This window comes from Kogia breviceps, chromosome 12 (assembly GCF_026419965.1).
Source record: "Kogia breviceps isolate mKogBre1 chromosome 12, mKogBre1 haplotype 1, whole genome shotgun sequence".
NCBI lineage: Eukaryota > Metazoa > Chordata > Mammalia > Artiodactyla > Physeteridae > Kogia > Kogia breviceps.
The window spans coordinates 96,644,791-96,664,308 of record NC_081321.1 but is presented as its reverse complement, the minus strand read 5'-3'; the positions used below and the strand labels follow the sequence as shown (position 1 = coordinate 96,664,308).

General features: G+C 56.6%; 1 long non-coding RNA gene across 1 annotated transcript; it reads left to right on the top strand.

The window, feature by feature from the left end:
* The first annotated feature begins 480 nt into the window (after nucleotides 1–480).
* On the top strand, nucleotides 481–8,787 carry LOC131766304 (uncharacterized). Its single transcript, XR_009338454.2, has 3 exons — nucleotides 481–673; nucleotides 7,231–7,351; nucleotides 8,036–8,787. It is a non-coding gene; the product is annotated as an uncharacterized lncRNA (long non-coding RNA).
* Nucleotides 8,788–19,518: the final 10,731 nt, after the last annotated feature.

The following is a 19,518-nucleotide window of genomic DNA, read 5'->3' as shown; positions in this document are numbered from 1 at the left end:
ATGAATTCAATCAACATGTTCTGAGCGCTTCCTGGGTGCCAGGTCCTGGGCATACAGCGGTGAGCGGTACAAACCCGGTGTCCTGACTTCAAGGTGCTACCTATTTGGTAGAAAAAAGACAAAGAAACGCATTACCCTCGAGGTAGTTAAGTGTTATGATGGGGTGTCCAGAAGCAGTGAGGAAAAGGATACATATCTCAGGAGGACCCAAAAGAGTAGCGGCGGACACAGGGGAAAAGAAAAGGCAAAGAATGGATCCCGCAACCCCACACCCCCACTGTCTGAACCCCTTCTTTGCCTTAGCCAATCAGGCGCCAGCATCGCCGGCCTGCCGACTAATCAGGAGCCGGAACAGGAGCTCGAGTCGCAGACCAAGGCTTCCCCAGGGAGGGCGGCCGGAGCCCGCGTGCCCCGCCCTCCAGGCCCCGCCCACTCCCCGCCCACGGCCCGCCCCGCCGCGGTCAGCCGCGCCTGCCCGGAGTTCCCTGGCCGGCGGCCGGCCGCTGGGGCCCAGGATTGTCTTAAGGGCCGAAAAAAGAGGGAAGGGGGGAGTGTGGGGAACTGCCAAGTGACCGGCAGAGGATATATAACATTTTCTTTCACCATCGACAATCTCGCACAATGTATGAAAGAGACGGTATCGCCTGGACAGGAGCGTGAGGCCGCGGGCAAGGTAAGCAGCCCCCCGCGGGTGTCTCCGGGCGTGGGGGGCACCCGGAGAAGATCGGGGCACCACCTCCCACGCTGAGCGGCTGTCGCGGGGTCTGTGTCCCGGTCCGCGCTCTGAAGGGTCTCGCGAGCCTTGAGCAGTGTGGACGCGGCCCCAGAGATCAGGCATCTCCGAGGCGGTGTGGACGCGGCCGCTGAGCTGAGACGTGTTCAGTGACCTGGGGGCTGCCGAGGCGGTGTAGACGAGCGCAGGTGAGCGGTCTGAGGCGCCCCCGAAACCCCGAGGCAGTGGAGACTGATGCCTAAGGTTGGGGTTGACGGTCCTCGTAACTCGCGGCGGGTGAGACTGGAGACTCGGACTATGACCGAGGCACCTTCCAGCGACCCGGGGGCAGGTGAGGCTGTGTGGACCCGCGCCGCAGAACCCCGAGCAGGTGTACACGCGGGCGGGTGGCAGACGCGGAAAGTTTGCAGGAGCGCGCGGCGCGGACCCAGGGTCCGCGCGCCGACGGAGGCGCCGCGCTGGGGCTGGGACCCCGCTCTCCGCCGCCGGCCTCGGCCGCTTCCCCGGGCCAGAGGCGCCCTGGGGGAACCCCAAACCCCAGCCTCGGCTTCTGCAGCTGAGGCGGAAAGGGGAGTTGGGGAGGCAGTAACTGAACTGAGCCCTAGAGGAAAACCAGAGATTGATTTCGAGCCTCTCGGGCAGGTCCGCCCAGCACCTGCTCTGTCCCCGCTGAAGCCTGGGGCATCTCCGTTTCACCTGTGAGGGGCAGAGCCAGCTCGGTGTCCAGACACGCGCTGGTCATCAGCTGAGGGGGCTCCAACCCGGTCTGGTCCAAGCCCGGAGCCCTGCTCCCTCTCTCCTCCCACTTCCGCCTCAGGGAGGAGGAAGGGTGCCAGGATGGTGGGGGCAGTGCAGATGAACCCTGGGGGTGGGGTGTCAGGAGGCCCTGGATCGGGACCCCGGATCTGCCTCCCCCTGCCCCTTTGTGGCTCCTGGTGGCCTCACAGCATCAGGCAAGGGAATGAATGGAGGAGGGAAGAAAGCGGGGACGGGGTGGGGGGGGGGGTGAGTATAGGACAGGTGATGCTAGGTCTCACCTACCTCGACCCCGGGGAGCTGTGTCTGACGCACATCAAGTGGGGCAGGGTGGCTATGTGACACTCTTCTGTAGGAGAAGAAAGACACCCAACCCCAGACTCTGCCACAGAGGAAAGGCAGAAGGGGGCCCAGAGGCTGGAGGGACACCTTCAGGTCCAGGCTGGGTCTCGGGGCGGCCCCACCTCTCTGTGCCTTTTGGCCCCGTTCTTACTCTCACACACCCTCCCAGTCTCTGTGATTCCTCACAGGTCCTTTGCACATGTTATTTATTTTTTTGATCAACAAGTCGTCATCAAACATCGACTGTGTCCCAGGCACAGGCAACTCGGTGGTGAACAAGACAAACCCCGTCTCTGCCCTCACAGGACTTCCAGACCAGGGCAGGGACATAGCTGGTGAACAACAGTCAGGAAAGGAATGGGGACAGGAGGCAACCTCGAGTAGGCATGAGGAAAGGCTTCTCTGCAGAGGCAACAGTGAGTCAGAAGGGTTAATGCCTCATCATCAGTTACCTCCTCCAGGAAGCCTTCCCTGACCTCCCTGACCTGACACTTTGCCTATGCCAGGCTCTCATAGCCCAGGAACCACTCCCTCCGTGGACATTTTTATGTCATTATTGGGTTGATGTTTGTCTCCTCCCATCAACTGTAAGAGGCATGAGGGCAGGACCTGAATCTCTTCTGGGTAGATGGTAGGCCAAGCGAATAAAGGATGAGTAGAATTTCCCCAGAAAAACAGGAGCTCCTCAGCCAGGTCAGACATCCTGACGGCAGAAATTTTTCTTTCCCCGTCCCTGGCTCCACAAATGGTTTCTTTTACTTTGCATCTCTGAACAGCAAATGGGGCTCCACACCCCATTTGCTGTTCAGAGATGCAAAGTAAAAGAAACCAGCAGGCCCGGTGAGGAAGAGAGCAGGGAAAGGCCTGGCACAGATGGCCCACTGGAGCACGGAGCCTGGCCCTCAGGAAGGGAAGAGACCCTTCGGGGGGGAGGCCTGGGGACAGGTGACTGTCCTGCTCTCTGAGTTCAGATCAGCCTACTCCTCATTTTTCTGTCCCAGCTCTGGGAGCCTTGGTTTCCTTCAAATGCCACTCTGGGAGAAGGTGGTGGCCAGCAGCGTCCCCAGGATGGCCAGGGTACAGGGCCACAGTAACTCCCCTCCTCCCCCCACATCTTGGACAGACAGGACCCTGGGCAGTGCCTCTGACCCAGAGTCAGGCCTCTGGGCCACAAATAGCAGCCCAGGTGATCTACAGTTCATTTAAACTCCGGGCTGGAAAGTAGGAATCAGGCTTAGAGGGGCAACTCCTATTTGCATTTTTCATAGTTTCTATACTCGGTGAATTTCCCCCTCCCCCAGCTCTGACAGACCTGTGCGCCTGGCAGCATTCCTGTGGCAGATTATGCTCTTGCAGATGCCTGACGAAGCTTTTAGTGCCACCCCCCCCCCATCCTCCCCACTTCAGGGGATTGAGCGGCCTCCATGCACAGCTAGAGAGTGTCTGCATGCTTTATTCAGGCTCTGGCAGCCACGGCCTCCCCACCCGGCCACCCAGCCAGCCCTCCTGACTGGAATTGCTTTAAAAAATGAACTTGCAGACATGGAGATAGATGTATATGTATAGCTGATTCACTATGTTATACAGCAGAAACTAACACACCATTGTAAAGCAATTATACTCCAATAAAGATGTTAAAAAATAAAAATTAAAAAAAATTAATTTGCAGTGATTTACTCCCTTTTGTTCTATGGGGATCGCCAGCATTTTAAAGATGTATTTAAATCAGATTCACTGCTCTCAGTTAAACCTTATCTGCCTCCCCCCACCCAGCAGAAAGAGCACTAGATTTGGAGTGGGGCAGCGACTCAGCAGTTCTCGCCAAGTTCTGCTAATGACGAGCTGTGTGACCTTGGGCAAATTACTTAACCTCTCTGCGCCTCCATTGGCTCCTCTGGAAACTGAGGTTAATGATAATCCTTCCCTCACAGGGTGCTGTGAGGATTAAATTAGATAACATTCAGGGAAGAGGCATGCAATGCCACGCCTGTGTTTTCTGTTCCCCAGTACTGGCTGTCCCTCTAATTAGCCTGGTGACCTTGAGTGGGCCACTCAGCCACTCTGGCCCTCAATTTCTGCATCTGAAAAGCACAGGGGTTGTTCCGGGGGATGATGCCACTGAGCCCCCCACCTCCAGCCCTGAGCCCCCACTCACCTCCTCCTGCCCTCTGCCAGACACCTTCCCTTGGCCGCCCCTTTCCTCGTTATCCAAGCACTCGTCTCTAATTGGAGGTGGTACCCCTCCCCAGCTGCCTTTCCTCCTGGCTCCCTGTGAAGTCTGCGGGGTTGGGCCCCAGGGGCCCTGCCGCGTTCTTGGCTCATTTTCAGGAGCAATTAGCCACAGGCCTTGGAGGTGACCTCAGTGGGCGTGTGGCCCGGCCACTGGAAGCCAGGACTCTGCTCTGTCTGTGGCCTGCGGGGCTCCCCCAGGCCCGGAGGTCCCCCTTGCCAGGGGTGGGGAGGCAGATTCCCAGGCAAAGCCATTTCCATTTCTGTACTTTATGACTCCTTGAAGCCCCGAGTCTGAGTGTAAATTAGTTCTACCCTGTGCTTTTGTTGGCAACTGTCTGTTCCTTGGAAGCGAGGGGCTTTCTCAGGAAGAACAAAGCTGTTTGGTGTTTTTCTGATTTGGGGGAAGCGTGCTCCTGTGGGAGGGCTCATCGCTTCTCAGTGTCAGTTCCGAGTCCTTGGTTCTCAGACTCGCTGGTTTTGTTTTGGGTTTTTAACTCCTATGGCTTAAGAGTCACATATGTTTGTGTGTGTGTTGGCTGAGGGATTTTTTTTTCCCTCCTTTTTGGCTTGCATCGTGTATTCCGTGGAAGCTAATTCCAGGGACTGAACTTTTCAAATCACTGCCTCAACAGCTTTTAAAAATCTGGACGTACTTACTCCTGTCATCCATGTGTAAAGATTTAGAAAAAATTCCCAACGCAAGGGTGGGCAGCGTCAAGGATGTACAGCTCCTGGCAGCCCACACTCGCTGGAGACCTGAGGTCAAAGCCGAAATGTCGAGCTCCTCTTGGGACGGGAGGGGGCGGGAGGAGCGCGGTCTCCTTGGTGCCAGACATCTGGATATTCAGAAAACATCTGGGTGGCTGGATTTTTCAGGTTTCTGCCTGACATTTAATATCACAAACATTGAGCCTGCCTCCCGTCCCCCGCCTCCCAAACCCACCCAGCCCCTTCCCTCCCCTTCCTGACGGGTAAGAAACATCCATTCTTTCCAATTCCCCAGCGTTTCCCCCCTACCGGAAATCTGATGGGCTTATGACATCATGGCTGGCTGCTGAGCGATGAAGTGGATGCCACAAAGAAATCCGACATATCAGATGGATTCTGAAATCAGTTTCCCTCTGGCTGTAGTAACAGGCTTGAAGTCAGGAGAATATGAGCTTTGTTTAAAAAACAAAAAATAAAACTAGGACCTGACCTGTATTAAATACAATTTTTTTTAAAGCAAACAGACCTTTTGGACATCATCCTATTTTAATAGAAAATGCTGGTTTTTATGAAACGAAAGTGGCTAATAAATCAGACCTGAAGCTGCATGTGAACGTTCCATCTCTGTTGAGTTTTGTGTGTCCTTATTCACTCATAAAGGAGGAACCGGGAATGGTTTCTCTCCCTTCGTTATTCAAATGGGATAGCTTTTTTTTTTTTTTAAGCCAATAAAATTCATTGGGTAAATTGCTGGTTTACGTTTTTCTAGGAATCCATTTTTATGGAGTGACCTTGGACCTGACCCAGTCTGCAAACATTGTATTTCCCTCTGCTGGGTTTTCTGGCTGTGAAACTGTTAAGAGGATGCCGTTAAGCCTGATTTTCAGTCTCCTCTCTGCAGGGCAGGGCTGGGACCTGGCGAGCCAGGTCGGTTCTTGGGATGAAAAACCCCTTCGAAAGGATAAAGGAGGGGAACAGACAGTGAAGGGGCCTGTGACACGAGCCCCGGGGCAGCCTGGGAGGACGGATCCACCGTCTTCCCCATCCTCCCAGAGGGGAGCGAGGACCTCAGAAACAGCTCCAGGCTGAGGCAGCTCACCCCTGATGCAGGCGCAGGTCAGAGGAAGCTCTGGGTTGCGGGTGTTGTGCCTGCCAGGTCCCTAGTGCGGGCGTGTGGAGTCTAAGAGACCAGGATTGGAGTCCCAGCTCCTCCGTGGACAAGCTGTGGGGCCCTTCACCTTGCAGCCTCTGCCCCTGGGAGTGGGCCTAGCGACCCCACCTTGCCTGCTGGGAGAAGCTTAGTGCTGAATGCTCCACGGGATATGCGGCCGCTTCAAAGGGCTCTGGGGTCTGTCTCGGAGCCCGGAGAGGCTGGGGGAGACTCTGGAGCTGAGTCCACTGCCTCGGTTTGTTTGTGTCCCGGCTCGGCCAGCCACCATCTGCGTGACGACATTGATCTGTGTGACGTTCTCTGTGCCTTGGTTTCCTCATTCGTCAAACCGCAATCATAGTCGGACAAAGCTCATACACGGGGCAGTTGAGAGAACTAATGTAGTTAAGCGCTCACTGAGCGTTAGCTCTTACGTGAGACGTGCCCCTGAGCCCAGCACGTGGGGTGCTGGGTAGGACTGTTGGGCCTGGGATGGGAGTGGGCGCGTCAAGCTGAGCACAGGTAGCGGATAATCGAGGACTGAATAGAGCCCCCCCCCGCTCTCTGCACAGAACATTCCGTGGCTCCCCATTGCCTACAGGGAATAAAGTTCCCCTCCTTAACTGGGCCCCAGGTGCGTCACACTTGGGCCTCACGCACTGTTCTCTCCTCTCATTTCTCTGTCGTCCTCCCAGCTGGAGCACACCGCCTTCTCTGGACTCAGTACTAATGGGTAGGTCGCATTTTCGAGAACCTGCCATCACTTTATTCTGGGTACTTTCCGTGGATTAACTCATTTGATCCTCACACCAACCCTTGCAGGGGATATGGTTATCGTTCCTATTTTAGAGGCAAAGACGAGACTTCGGGGGTTAAGTATCTTGCCTCAGGTACCAGAGCCTGGATTGGAGCCAGGGGTTGGGCTCCTGCACCATCCACTTAACCCCAGCCCCACTGGCTCCGTTGGGCCTTCCCCCTCCTGTTTCCCACCTCATCCCTAAAGCCAGAGCACCCGCCTTCTCAGAATGCCCGCCCCATCTCTGTCTGCCAAGATTCTTATGCCACCTTGGCCAAGAGGCCTTCCCAGACCACCCTCCAGCCATGTTCTCTGAGGAATGCTGGCGGGGCCCATCGCGCCCCCCTCAGGGCCCGCGGGGCCCTGGTCCACCTTACCTACAGGTCAGGAGCTGTGCCATGGCCAGCTTTGCGTCCCTCACAAGGCACTCACTGACGACCTACTATGTGCAAGACGTGGGGACTCACACGGCAGGTGCCCACACCCAGCCTGGTCTTCTCTCCCAAACTCCAGGCCTGTCCAACCGATGCCTTTTGCCTGCCACAGCTCCCTTTGGATGGCCTGGGGGCAGCTTCACCTCAGCACTCACAAACCGAGCTCTTGAAATTCATCTCCACAACCTTCCCCGTCTCAGGTAACGGCACCTTCATTTTCCACTCAGTTCCTCGAGCCGAAAAACCTTGGGATCATCTTTGACTCCCGTGTCTCTCTCTCTCTCTTTCATAATCTCAAGCTCTCTTTCTCTCCACCCCACCCTCACGCCCCATTCACCATCCGCAAATACTATTGGTTCTACCTTCAAAATATGCCGGCAGTTTGACCCCTTCTGCACCTGAACTGCCCACCTGTATGAGTGCAGCGGCTCCTCATGGTTCTCCTGCTTCCCCCTCGGCCCCCCGGCATCCATTCTCTATGCAGCAGCCAGAGTGACCCTGTTAGAACTTAGGCCAGATCCTGCACTTCTCTGCCCCAAACCCGGCAATGGCTCCCAGTTCATTCGGGGTCAAAGCAGAGTCCTGCCTGGGGCCCCCGCTTGCTCCCTCTGTGCCCTCAGCTCCTGCCGTCCCCCATCTTGCTCACTGACCTCCGTCATGCCACGTGTATTCCCACCCCAGGACCTCTGCACTTGCTGTTCCTTCTCCCCAGTATCTACTTCCTTCCGGTATTTACAGCGATCCAGTGTCACCTGCTCAGAGAGACTTTCCCTCACCTCCCTGCCCCGTCCTTTCCCCACCGTCTTGTTCTTTCTCTGCTCTGTTGCCCCTCAGCAACTGTTCCCACCTGACCTCACGTTATACTTGTATGTGTCTGTTACTAGAACGTAACCTGCACTAGGGCAGAGCCCCGCCTGTCTTCTCACTGCTGTATCCCTGATGCTCAATAAGCATTTGTTGAATGAAGAGCTAGATGGATGGATTCCATGAAGGCACAGCAAGTACTAAACGCCTGGTCTGTATCAGGTTCTGCGCTGGGTGCTGAGGCGACACACGTGAACAAGACCTCCTGTCCCACCCACAGAGCCCTAGTCTGAGGAGGGACACAGACGCCAAGCAAGAAATCACGAAGCACGTGGAATGGGCTGGTGTCCGGGAATGAGCGCAGAGGAGGAATTGGTCCGGCCGGTCCGAGGGAGCTTCCTGAAGGAGGGGGCATACTCGGGGCGACCCGGGAGGTGAACAGAAGTTGGGCAGGGAGGAGGGTCAGGCAGACAGGCGGGCAGCGTGCTCCGGGGGCTGAGGACTGGCCTGGTAACCTCCTATTAAAGCCAGTAGGGGTCAGGGGGGTGGAGAGAAGGGCAAGTTTTCCAGGTTGGGGGTCACCGTGTGGGGAAAGACCCCGAGGTGGGAGGGAGTGTGGTCAGCGGGGCTGGCGGGGATGGACCGAGGAAGGTCTTCAGTGCCGCCCGGAGAGGCGTTCGGAGGAGCCGCAGAGCCTGGGCTGGAATGCCGGCTCTTCGCCTCCAGCGGTGTGATCCTGGGCGCATCACTTCTCTTTCCTGCAGCTAGTTTTCCCATCAGTGGACGCCTGACCGTGTGCCTTTTCTGCTGCGTGCCCTGCCTCACAGAGAGGGTGAGACTTAAACCTGGAGGGAGGGACCCAGGGGAGAGAGGAGAACGCCAGGAAGTGCATGGTGAGCAGGGCGGACAGGATGTGCAAAGACGAGGGGACTTTCTTTGGAATGTTTCTCCAGTCGCTCCCTCAGGGAGCAGCCAGGCAGACGGAAGTCAATGAAAGGGGCAGCCTGGCTGTCTCCAGCGGGGTGGGGGCAGCCCTGGGGCACGCCTGGCTCTCCACTTGAGGGGCCACCCAACTTGGGCCTCACACTCGGCTGAGCACCGCAGCTCTGAGACGGGCCCTCGAAGCTGGAGAAGCCAAGGCTCAGAGCAGAGAGGTGACTGGCAGCCACGTTACCGCATAGCTGGCAGGTGGCAGACAAGGGACTTGAATCCAGACCTACCTGGCCCCACTCCCCGCTGTCCTTTCGCAAGACCGAGCCACATCCTGTGGGTGGGCCAGGTCTCGGGGAGCCAGGACCGCACAGGTGAGAACCTGCTCGTGCCAGGCTCTGAGACTGAGTCCCATGCCCCCACCGCGGGGCTGCCCTGATCAAGGCCACTTCTTCCTTTGGGGGAGGTGAGTCAGGCCTCTGGAAACCCTCTAAGCCTCTCCCCTTGGCTGGAACTTCTCTGAAGACTCTGGAAGCTCCTGGAATATTCCAGGATTATTGACTCCCTGGAACCTCCCAACCACCCCTCAAACAAGGGCTCTTGTTATCCCCATTTGACAGGTCGGGAAACTGAGGCTCAGAGAGGAGCAGTTACCCAGGGGAGGCACACAGGTTAAATGGGGAGGTCCTGCTGGGTTCTTCTCTGAGGCTGCTTTAGGGACAGAGGGCCTAGCTCCGTGTACAGCTGAGAGCTGGTGCTGGGGCCTAAAGTGGGAGTTTCATGGGGCTAATTTCAGCCTACACTAAGAACTTTCTTCCAGGTATGCCCAAGATGGACACTTTGCAGGAGTGTCAGCAACCTCTGCAAGAGGAGGGAGGGGAGATTAAAGTCGTGTTGGATTGAGCAGTCCAAGTCTCTTTGACCTCTCCAAGCTTCAGTTTCCATATCTGTGAAATGGGGATATTAATACCCAGCTGTCAGAGGCATTAGGAGTCAAGGAGCCCACGAAAGGTGCCCAGTAAGTGCCGCTGTCCCCTCCTGGGGCTCCCAAGCTTCCCCTGTAACAGCCAAGCTTAGAGGGTAGAGTGGCAAAGGGGCCACCTCAACAGCCCTGTCCCTGTGGAGCAGCCCCGCAGACCCAGCTGCCTCCCTGACATGGGGAGCTGGGGGGGGGTAGGTCAGGCTAGGGGTTCCAGACAACTGCCTCCTGGTCTCATGTGTCAGCTGGGCCATGGGGTACCTTGAGTAACGGGGAGGCCCCACGATGACTTCTTTCTTTCTTTTTTTTTTTTCTTTTCCACTGCACCGCGCAGCTTAGTTCCCCGGACAGGGATCGAACCTGGGCTCCCTGCAGTGGAAGTGTGGAGTCCTAACCACTGGACCGCCAGGGAAGCCCGCCCCACGATGACTTTTTGAAAAGCACAGCTTTGAGGGCAGACACAGGCCTCTTGCCACCCCTGACACTGGCCTCCGGGAGGCAGGGCTCACATTTCATCTTCGTCATAATCCCACTGCTCCAAATCGCAGCCCCACCCAGGCTTGGCCCAGAGCCTCCTTGCCCTGCAGAGCTTCCTGGCTCCCTGGTTAGGAAATGGCTCGATGCCAGGACCCGGAGAGCTGGGGACATCTCACTCCAGTGGGCTCTGTCACGGTGCTCCAGGCAGTTGGTGTTTATAGAGCACCTACTCTGTGCTGGAGACTTGCCTTACCTTTGCTCAAATAATCCTTGAGGTGGGCCTACCATCTCATGTCACAGGGGAGAAAGCCGAGGCCCAGGGAGAAGCAGCCTCTGGGCTGAACAACACCAGAGCTGGGGTTCTATCCCCAGGGCTGAGTGTTCTCTGCAGCCTGCGTCCCCCGGGGCAGGGCAGTGGAAGGACCACTGGCTCTGCAGCCCTGGAGTATGGAGGGGGGTGGCGGGGACGCCGGGCTTTGCAGGAGGACAGGTCCAGGCCCAGTCCTGACTCCACCCTCGTGTCTTTGCACTTTCTTTTCCCCCTGCTCACTATGCGCTTCCTGGCAGACTCCTCTCTAGCCTGGGTCTCTCTTGGCTTAAGTCTCACCCTTCCTGTGAAGCAGGGCAGTGGAGCCAGGGATCCACAGGCTTGTTTTCAGACTCTGCCCCCACCGAACTTGGAAGGGAGAAGAAGAAGGGACACAGCACGCCAACAGGGAACAGCGTGGACAGAGGCAAGAGGTTGAGAGTCGGCCCTTGAGAGCTGCATCAGCTGGGAGGGTGGAGCCGGGCAGAAGGGAGGGGGCCTGGGTTGGGCTGCCCTGTCACCAATCTGGGCCTTTGCCCAGGCTGTCTTCCCTGCCTGGCCTACCCTTCCCCTTCTCCTGTCCAAGCCGTCATGCCTTTAAGTCCCTGTGCACTGGAGTTCCCTGTCCGTCTCTTCCTGAGCCACCCCTCTTCACATCCTCCTTCCACAGCGTTGCCACGGCCCCAAGTGCCGCCTTGATGTGAGCGGTCAGTGTCTCAGGTCACGCGGTTTTGTGTCCTGCCTGCGTGTGGTAGCAAGGTCCTTGACTCAAATCGGGGCTCTGCCCCTCGCCCGCTGGGTGACCAGGGACAAGCTACTTCACTTCTCTGTTTTTTCCTCTGTAGGCTGACAGCAGCTGCCCCCAACTCACACGGTTCTCTAGGGGATTAAATGAGGTTGTGCTTATAAGGCAGCAAACCACACACCGCCTCCGAAAGTCAGCCAGCTGGGACATACACGTTCGTGCACGTCATTATTAGTATTTGTGAGTCTCTTGAGGGTAGGGCCTTGTGTCTGGTGTCCTGCTCACTGCAAGGCAGAAGCGCGGGGCGGGGGGGGGGTTGGCGATCGCTTCCGGAACAAATGGGCAGCCTGTTCTCCCGTGCAAACGTGAGCTCTAATAAAACTACCAGTAACCTACATAGTTATCGTGTCTTGAATGCCCGCATCATCTTGTTTCATCCTGACTAACCTTCAACGTGGGAATTGTTAGACCCAATTGGCAGATAATACAATTGAGGCTTAGAGAGCTTAGGCCTGAAATGCACAGAACGAGCAGCGGAGTCGGGTTTCGCACCTGCGTCTGGCTGTGTGTTGGTTAGGACTCTGTGCTGTTACGCCCTTTGCCGGATAGTCCAGACGCCCCCTTCCCTCCCTCCCGGGTGTCCTTCCCCATCACCAGGCCACCCACCCCTTGGAGTCGCTGGGCTGAGGGGATGTAGACCTCGGGACCCATGGTGATCTGTCTGTTCACGGGTCCCGTGCCCTGTGGCACACGCACACACATGTGCGTGCAGTGCACACACACGCGCACACGTGCACTTGACCTCCGCGGCCAACAAGCTCCCCTCGCCGGTCTCCAGAGCCACGTCTCCACCACGTCTCTGCACCTGCACCGGCGTGGAGCCTGTGTGAAGCGTTTGAGTCGAGCTGTCACTGCTCGTCGATTTGCTGGCCTTAGCCCCCAGGCCGATTTCACTGGAGTTCCTGTCGGCTCATTGTGCAGGGGCCCCACCGCCCAGCTCAGTCTCCCCAAGTGCGGCGGGGCTGGCAAGGGAGAAGCCAGCACCCTCCATCCAGTCTCATCCGGCCCAGCACCAGGGAAGCCCGGGACCTTGCTGGGGGCCCTGGGCAGCTCACGTGACCTCTCTGAGCTCCAGTGTCCTCATTTGTTCAGTGACCCCATCCACTCTGTCTACCCGGGGAAGGCTGGATTTGAGGCTCAAGCCGGACAATGAAGGTGGAGGATTAAAGGGGGAAGAACAGGAGAATGTAAAGTGGTGGCTGGGGGTGGTATTCAGCGGAGTCCCAGCTGCTGGGGTCCACCTGGGCCTGCTGGGGAAGGTGCTGCATAAACCAACCATAAGTGGTTCTGAACCAAGTGGGGTGCGAGCCAGCCCTGGATCATCTTCCCTTGAACTCAGCTCTGGGAGCCGCCGGTACCTGCACCCATCCCAGCAGCCTCTGAGAGGGTGTGGGCAGCCCTCAGGCAGGGGAGGGGCTTTGGGACTCTTCAAAGTGGCCCCACGGTGGGCCAGAGCTGCCAGTGGCCAGGGGATAAAGGCAGTGACGGGGCAGAGAGGACCTGCATGGGCGTTGAGCCTAGGGCAGGCCAGCTCAGGGAGGAGAAAGCCTGGCCCCTGGCGAGGTTCACTCATTCCTTCCTTCCTTCTGCACGTGTTTGTTGAGCACCTCATTTGTGCCGTGCAGACCCCACGCTCGGTGTTGGGTACAGGGCAGTGGACAAGACCCCTGCCCTCATGGAGATCACTTTCTGATGGAGGAACACAGACAGACAAAAAACATAATAAGGAAGTAAAATATATCGTGGTCCAGAGTGATAAGTGCTAAGAAGAAAAATAAAACAGGGAAGGGAAACAAGGAACAAGGGGTGGATGTTTTTTTTTTTTTTTTTTTTTTTTTTTTTTATAAATAAGGTGTCCAAGGAAGGTCTAATTGAGAAAGTGACATTTGAGCAAAGACGGCAAGGAGGTGAGGGGCTGAGTCAGATGGCTCTCTGGGGGAAAGAGTTTTCCAGCCCGAGGGATCAGCCAGGTCAACGGCCTGGAGCGGGGAGCGTGCCTGACACGGTCAAGGAATAGCAAGGAGGCCCGCGTGGCTGGAGGGGAGTGAGGGAGGGGGAGGCAGTAGCAGATGAGCTCAGAGAGGAAATGGGGGCCAGATGGTGAGGCCTCCTGGACTCACCATTTAAAAGGATCCCTCTGGCTGCGGAGTGGAGAAGAAACGGGGGGGAGGGGCAAGGGCAGCACCAGGGAGAGGGATACGAAGCTGCTGAAAATAATCTAACAGGATTTGCTGATGGATTGGATGTGGGAGAGAGAGAGAGAGAGGGAGAGAGAGAGACAGGGAGCGCATGAACAAGCAGAGGTGTCAAGGTTGGCTCCAGAGAGTTCTGGTCGAACAGCTGGAAAGGCTGGCTGAGCCTAGAGGCTCAGCAGAGACCCTAAGGGAGGCCGGGGACGCTGTGAAGGGTGGAGGGTGGCTGAGCCCCAAACACGCAGATGCCACGGCCAAGAGGGATCTCCAGCTTGGCAGCCCCTGGTGGATTAGAAAGCTGGGGCTCTCTGTGCCCATGGGGGCTACGCGGATCCCAGCCCAACCCCGGGAAGGGTCACCCTCTCTGTGCTCCGGACTGGTGGCTGGGCTTAAAGAGGTCCGTGGCCGATATGAACCCTCTGCACACGTCCTTCCTACCCACCCACTCATCCATCCACTTACCCGCCCACCCTCCTCCCTGTCCACCCATCACCCTTCCTCCCACCCATCCGGCCCCACCGCAGCACCCCAACTACCGGGGTGCTGTCCCAGACACTGGGCCTGTGTCCATGAACTCGGCAGACGAATCTCTGCTCTCGTGGACTGACATCTCGCGTCCAGGCCTGAAGCAACTTCTCCACGGGGCAGAATAAGACCAAAGGATAATCTTACTTCTTTCCAGTTTCAGGTCACTCAACTAAGTCGTTTCAAACAAAGTCTCCATCACTAAAAATCTTTGGTCAGGTCATGTCATGTCACCGGTTTGGGTTCCAGGAAAGACTTGCAGAATTGAGGGCTCCGTGCTGCCAAGACTCAGGGAAGGGGGCGGCGTGTCCCGAGGAGGTGGTCTTTATACCCGGACACAGAGGGGGAGAGAGCACTTGGGGTGGGAGCACGGCGTACCCAAAGGCACGGGGTGCATGGGGGCGGGGGGGTTCTGCAAAGCCAGGTGGGCTGACCACGGAGGGGCTCATAGGCCCTGACGGATCATCTGGCCTTTGTTCTGAGCGCAGTGGGGAGCCACTGAAGGTTTCTGAGCTGGGGGATGCCCCGCCCTGTGCTGGCGGCCCCACGGAGGACCGGTGGGAAAAGGCAAATTGTTTTCAGACGGTAGACCAGTGAGGAGGCTGTGGCCTTGATCAGTAGGGATGCTGAGACCTGACCCAGGAGGAAGAGGGGACCAGGGGGATGGATATGGGATCGGGGGTGACTGTATCGATCTGGTAAGTGGGGTGGGGGCACCACTTGCTGAGGTCCCGCAATTGGCCACTTCGGATAACCTCACACCAGACGTGGTCCTACTGCAGCGCACCCAACTTGGAAACGTCCCCGTCCACACCGGGCCCTCTGCACCGCCAGTACCTGCCGCCATCCTGGACCCCCCCTCCCCTACATTGGTGCCATCTCCAAGTCACTTTGATTTTGGCTCCCAGCTCCTTCCCAGTGTATCCCTCCTCTGTGCCTGTACAGTCGCAGGCTGGGCCCTGCTTCTCCAGGCCTCGACTAAGGCCATGGCCTCCTCCTGGCCTTGTGCCTCCAGCCATACTGTTACTCCGTCCCCTGCAGAATAGCCAGAGAGATCTTCCTTGAACCTGAGTCTGGCATGCCACCCTCCTCATTCTCATGGTGTCCCATTGCCCCGAGGAAAGGCCACTCAGCACAGGCCCTCCTCGGCCTGCCTGCTCCCCTCTGCAGCCCATGCGCCCCAGCACGTTCAGCCTCAGACTGAGCTTCTTGTTCCTGCTTCACTCGTTTGGCTAAGGTTTATCGTGCGCGTACTCCGTGTTGGCACCACGCTTGCATCGAAGGCTGGGAACTGTGTGAGAGTAGAGAGACTGGGTCACGGGGTCTGGGAACAGGTAAGGCCTTTCTAAGGACCAGACATCTGAGCTGAGATCCAGAGGATGAGCAGGAGGTGGTGAGGGGGAGAGTGTTTCAGGAAGAAGGAATGGCTAGAGCCAAAGGCCTGAGGCAGACACCAGTGGGATTCATTGGAGGAAGCAGGGTCCTGTGCCCGTAGCAAGGCCTCCACTACCTGGTACCCCACCTTTGTCCAAAGTTGGCAGCTTGGGAGCAGCAGGGGGCCAAGCCTGGGCAGGTGGCAGGGCCAACTCCTGAGGGCCCGGGGGGTAGACTGAGGTATGGCACATTTTCTCATTTAAAAATTAGCTTCATTGAGATATTTATCATTTTTTTTAAAAAAAGAGCTTTATTGCGATATAACTCACATACCATAAAAGTCATCCTTTTAAAGTGTATAATTCGGGCTTCCCTGGTGGCACAGTGCTTAAGCATCTGCCTGCCGATGCAGGAGACACGCGTTCGAGCCCCGGTCCGGGAAGATCCCACATGCCGCGGAGCAACTAAGCCCGCGTGCCACAACTACTGAGCCTGCGCCCTAGAGCCTTCGAGCCACAGCTACTGAAGCCCGCGCGCCTAGAGCCCGTGCTCCGCAACAAGAGAGGCCACCGCAATGAGAAGCCCGCGCACAGCAACGAAGACCCAACGCAGCCAAAAACAAATATATGTATATTTTTAAGTGTATAATTCACTAGTTTTTAGCATATTTATAGAGATGTGCAAACATCACCACTATCTAATTCCAGAACACCTTCATCATCCCCCAAAGAAACTCTGTACCCATTAGTAATCCCTCCTCATTTCTCCCTGAGTAACCACTAATCTACTTTCTGTCCCTATGAATTTGCCATTTCTGCACATTTCACATAAATGGAGTCAGACAATATGTGACCTTTCTTGTCTGGCTTCTTTCACTTAGCATAATTTTTTTTTTTTTTTTTTTAAGATTCATTCATGTTGTGTCATGAATCAGTACGTCATTCCTCTTTATGGCCAAATAATATTCCATTGCATGGATAGACATTTCCACATTTTATTCATCCCTTCATCAGATGGGTTTTTTCCATTTGGGACCTATTATGAATAATGCTGCTACAAACATTCTGTACAAATTGTTGTATGGATGTGTGTTTTCATTTCTCTTGGGTGGATACCTAGAGGTGGAATTGCTGGGTTATATAGTAACTCTTTTTTTTTTTTTTTTTTAACTTTCTGGCTGTGCCGCACGGCATGTGGGATCATAGTTCCCCGACCAGGGATCGAACCCGTGGCCTCTGCAGTGGAAGCGCAGAGTTTTAACCACTGGACCGCCAGGGAAGTCCCTGTATAGTAACTCTTTGTTTAACCTTTCGACAAGTGGCTAGACTGCTTTACACAGTGGCTGCACCATTTTCCATTCCTACCAGCTGTGTCCGAGGGTCCCAATTTCTCCACGTCCTCTCAGCAACACTTGTTATTGCCTGTCTTTTTTTTTTTTTTTTAAATTCATTTATCTATCTATCTATCTATTTATTTATTTTTGGCTGTGTTGGTTCTTTGTTGCCGCTCGTGGGCTTTCTCTAGTTGCAGCGAGCAGTGGCTACTCTTCGTTGAGGTGTGTGGACTTCTCATTGCAGTGGCTTTTCTTGTTGCGGAGCACAGGCTCTAGGCGCACAGGCTTCAGTAGTTGTGGCTCGTGGGCTCTAGAGCGCAGGCTCAGTAGTTGTGGCGCACGGGCTTAGTTGCTCCGCGGGCATGTGGGATCTTCCCAGACCAGGGCTCGAACCTTTGTCCCCTGCATTGGCAGGCAGACTCCCAACCACTGCGCCATCACGGAAGCCCTTGCCTGTCTTTTGATTACAGCCGTCCCAGCGGGTGAGAAACGGCATCTCATTGTGGTTTTGACTAACGACTGATGATGTTAGGCGCCTCTTCATGTGCTTCTTGGCCATTTACACAACTTCTTGAGAGAATGTCTGTTCACATTCCTTGCCCATTTCAAAATTGGGTTATGTGTCCTTTTATTGTCTTTTGTTTGTTTGTTTTGTTTTGTGTGTTTGTTTTTTGGCTGTGCCACGCGGCTTGCAGGATCTTAGTTCCCTAGCCAGGGATTGAACCCAGACCACGTGAGTGAAAGTGTCGAGTCCTGACCACTGGACCGACAGGGAATTCCTGTCCTTTGATTGTTGGGTTGTAAGAGGCCTTTATATTTCTGGATACAAATCCCTCATCGGGAAAAGGAGTTGGGACACCAGGCTGAGGAGCCAGGCCCTGGGCTTCCCTGAGCTCTGCGCTCCCAGTCCCGGATGCCGTCTCCGAGGTCTCAGAGAGGGACTCCGGCGTCACCTTCCGCCTCCGGCTCCCTGGCGTCCACTGCCCTGACCCACTTGAGACACCGCCTGATGGACACGTCAAGGAACCACGGTGTCTCCGCCCACCGGGGCCCGGGCCCAGCAGCTGGTTTTCGTATCAAGGAAAAGGGAACACGCCAATCCTTTCAGAGGTGACCGCAGAGGAGCTGCCACCTGTTTCACGCCCTCCGCCACACAGCCACAATCTCAGCTGCGACAGATCAGCTGCCTCTGCGTCCCAGAGGTCAGGCCCGTGGGCTGACCGGGCACCCGCCTGATGAGCAGGCGGCAGGGGGAAGACACAGGCTTGTCTGCGGGAGGGACGCCTGCCAGGGCAGCCACAGGCCCCTCGGGCCCGGCCCTCCCTCGCCCTGCTTATTTAAACTTTCCTGAACCTTCCACAGTTTGTAAGCTGAGCTCCTATAACTTTGAGAGTCAAGGCAAATGGTAAAAAAAAACAAAACCCTACCACGGCTGCTGGCTGATTTGGCTCAGACATTTGGGGAGTTCTTTTTCGGTGGCTGCCTGGAGCTGGGTGCTGGGCTGAACACACGGGAGCAGTGCTGGCTGGGCCTGTCGCGGGGGTCTCGCCTCCCTCTACGACCATCTGGTTTGGGGTGTTTGGCCAGCCAGCAGCCCCCAGCCTCGTGCCATTGCTTGTGACTCAGTGTGTGTCGGGAGGTTGGCTCTGGACCACTGCAAAGTTGCTGCCCTCAGGGGCACAAGGTACAAAGAGGGAAAGGGGCCTGACAATTCAAGGAGAGGGGTCCCAGGCACAGCTGAGGCCTGAGGTGCAGCCTCCGGAAGCTAGGGAGGGATCTACAGATGGGAGAGTTCTGAACTGTCCCTTCAAGGAGGGTTAGGATGTCAAAAAGGCAGTAAAGGCATTCAGGCAGAGGACAGCGAGCACGAACGCCTGGCGCACCGGGGAACTAACTGGCCAGGGCTGTTATCTCAGGGGTGGAGAGAAGCAGGTGAAAAGCCAGATGAGGCTGCCTGCCCCTGAGCCCCTGGTGCCTCGCCGCCGTGGGCCCACCTGCGCCGCTGAGCTCCTAAACGCCAAGGAACGCTCCTGTCCCCTCCCTAACTTCTGCCCCGCCCCTCAGTCTGGTTCCCAGACCTCCCCCCTCCAGCCCTGCTGGCTGCTCTCCCAGACGGCGTTTCTCTTCTTTGCAGGATTGGGCCTCGGGCTTGCTCCTCGCTCCCGCAGCGCCCCAGCTGGGCCTGCCACCCACCACCTGCTACCCGCCCACGTGGAACCCCCTCTGCCCCTGCTGGTGTCGGCTTTGGCAGGCTCTGGGCCCTGAGGCCCCTCTGCTTGCTGATTGCTGATTACGCAGCAGCCGGTGGGCTTGGGAGCCAGAGCGAGAGATTTATTGTGGTTTTTAGGGGGCGTTTAGGAGCCGATGTGATAATGTCTGTGAACGCACTTTGTAAACTGTAACGGGGGAGCGCCACGCACACGTGAGGGGCCTGTGGCTGGGGAGGGGGTGGTAGCCCAGCCCCCAGACGACATCCTGGGACTCAGCCTGGAAACCCCTCCAGTTCCGGGGGTGGAGAAGCCCTGCGGGGCTCTAGGGCAGGAGTCCCAGGCTGCATCTGCTGGAACGGGGCCTTCCTGAGCCTGTGGGCCTGTCTGTGTCACCAGGCAGCTCTGAAATGAGCTGTGAGCCAGAAAGTTGC